This window comes from Octopus bimaculoides, chromosome 13 (assembly GCF_001194135.2).
Source record: "Octopus bimaculoides isolate UCB-OBI-ISO-001 chromosome 13, ASM119413v2, whole genome shotgun sequence".
In the NCBI taxonomy this organism is placed as follows: domain Eukaryota; kingdom Metazoa; phylum Mollusca; class Cephalopoda; order Octopoda; family Octopodidae; genus Octopus; species Octopus bimaculoides.
This window is the reverse complement of record NC_068993.1, coordinates 14737845-14740993: the sequence shown is the minus strand read 5'-3', so window position 1 is coordinate 14740993 and position 3149 is coordinate 14737845.

Genomic DNA, 3149 nt, shown 5'->3' with positions numbered 1-3149 from the left:
ATATATATATTTATATTATATTTATATATAAATTTTATTCATTATTGAAATATTATTTCTGAATAATTGGTTGTCAAATGATAATTAACGTTGTTAATGTAAAAGATTCAGTGCAGTGATGAATAAATATTACATTTCTTTATATATTATTTACACTGTTTTCTTGTATTTTTACATTATCAATTTATTTGAACTCTTTTCTAAATATTTACTTTGCAATCATATATTTGATTTGAAGCAAAACTAACATCAGAAATATTTAGTCTGATGACTAATCTGACAGTTAGTTTCTTCTGCTGTATTAAATTTTAATGTTCAATTTATTTTAGTACGAAAGAACATGGACATACGTTTTTTAATATTTTTTCTTTCTCATTAAGAATGTTTTTTTATCAGATATTGTATCCACTTAGATTCTATAAATCCATACAATTATAATAACGACACTCAAAATTCGTGTCCAGTGACACCCTACTGCAACATGATTATATTTTTTAATATGCAATTTAGTTTATGATGTATGCCACTAGTTTAATAATTTCTGGCATATCATTAACTCTACTAACCTAATATCTAAAAAGTTGATTAGTAGGTATATTGATCAATCCATTAGTGTACTAATCTAATACATAATAATTTCCAAATTTTAACGGTTTAGTACAACTGAAGGGATTTCATTTTGCATCTAGTAAACCATCTAGAAAACCAAAGAATTATTGCAGATCGTATTCACTGGTGTCATTAAAATCAGAGTTCGTTTATAGATACTGGGGTAGTTAATTCTGTAAGTAACAGTGTCCGTAACATTGTTTCTGATTTATACATAAAGCCTAGTGAAAGTATCAATTTCAGTTCTACTTTGTCACTTGATATTTCACGAATTGAATTTATTGATGTATTTTGAAACTAAATCAACATTCATTTATCCAAGGTTTTCCTGTGGAGAAGACTAGTGTGGTATTCGTAACATACGCTACTCCATCGTAGGCGCTGCCTATTTTAGGTACTATCGATTCTGCTAGTGGTAGAACTGTTAGCATGACAAAATGTTTACTGGCATTTCATCCGACTTTATATTCTGAGTACAAATTCCTCTCAGATAGACTTTATTTTTCATCAATTCCAAGTCGATAAAATAAGTAATAGTCAACTACTAGGGTAGATTTAATGGATTAGCCCTCTCCAGCAAAATGTTAATGCTTATGCCTATCCTACAGAAAACTATTAAGATGCAGAGCTGGGAAAATTATTATCACGCCAGACAAAATGCCCTGTAGCATTTTTTCAGGTTTGAGTTGGAATTCCGCTCCGATCCTCTTGGCTTTTAATCTTGTTTTAATCCCTTTAGGGTCGACAAAATAAGAATAAGTACCTGTTGAATACTGTGTCGATATAATCGACTACCACCCTACCTGGAAATTGCTGTTATTGCGTAGACGTTTGAAATTATTATCATTACAATTATTGTTAAGGCGGTGAGCTTGCAGAATAGTTAACGTGCCGGGAAATATGCATAGTCCCATTTCGTCCGTCTCTGCGTTCTGAGTTCAAATTCCGCTCCACTGAAGTCGCCTTTGACTTTCATCGATTAGATAACTACCGGTTAATTAGTGGCATAGATATAATTGACTACATCATTCTTAAATTTTAAGACTTGTGCCTTTAGAAGAAAAGATAATTATAATTGTATTTTCTTGTTATTGCCTTTATTTTGCTCAGAGTATTTCAAATATTTTAGAGGTGAGACTAAATAAATTAATTTTCATTTTATTCATTACATAATAGAGGGGTAATTATCGAATATTTTGGAAACGCTACAATGTATTGTGTCTAGCCACCTAGATCAATCTTTTAAAAAGTATTTCAATTTTATTATATGATATAGCTTTAAAATTAGAATGGCTTCTCTGTTTTTGGAACCCAACCCCAGAAGAAAAGACTCTGTAAAAATAATATTAAAGAAGGCACGCATCAAACATGAGAGACAATGGTAAAAATAATGCCTGTTCCACTAAAAGCACTCCATAGCATATGAATCGTTTAATGTAATACAAGATATGAACGTGTCTGTCCAATTGAAAGTGTTGCGAAACGTCATAAAAAGTCTTAGTGTACAAAAAATATTTCGGAAAAAATGAATATTAAGAGTAAATAATATGCTGAAAGGATTAAAACTTGATAAGTTTTAATCAGACTGGAGACTATCAGAATTATTCAACTACACACATATATACGCATACACACACACACACACACACACACACACATACACATATATGTGCATTTGTGTATTTGTGTGTGCGTGTGTGTATATAAAGTATGTTTTTAACCAAGCATACATACACATGCATATGTATATATGTATTATTATATATGTACATATATGCCCCACCACCACCACATATGTTTATATATATATCTGCATGTGAGTGTGTGTCTGTCGGAAAAATATTTGTATATGTACCATATGCAGGTGAGAACAATTTTGAAAATCAACTGCAATTTCCGTAAAAGGATATTCAATGGTTTATAAGCAAAAACGATGTCACACAGCGGAAGATGTAGGTTGCATTCATCCATTTCCGGAGTATTATGCGGCCCCTACTTGATAATATATATATATGAAACAATGACAAAAAATATCATTTATCATACTTGTCAAAATACATATAGGATATAAAATCTGATATATTACAGAATAAAGAGAAAGCATTGGTCTAGAACAAAATGCTAGCTTTCATTTAGAAATATTCTTAAATACTACAGGGTATTTAATTTATTTAGTCAGATAGGTCACACACGGGATGTTCTCACTCGATCATAACTCTTGAAAGCTAAAACATAACGTAAACATATGACATGAGAGAGGAGAGAGGGGAATAGAGAGGGCGAATGAGTGAGATAGACAGATAGGCAGACAGACAAACAGATACACAGATAGAATAGATAGATATATGCGTACGTTATGACGCTTTATAATGGGCGTTTAAGTATATTTGATACTTGCATAGAATATTAGACAATTTTCTACGATAAATTGCAAGCGGCAAAATTAAATATATAAATATTGGAGGATGGCTACTAAAACACATAGTCACACATTCGAGAACAACTGATGTATAGCTGCTTTCGTATATATATATATATAT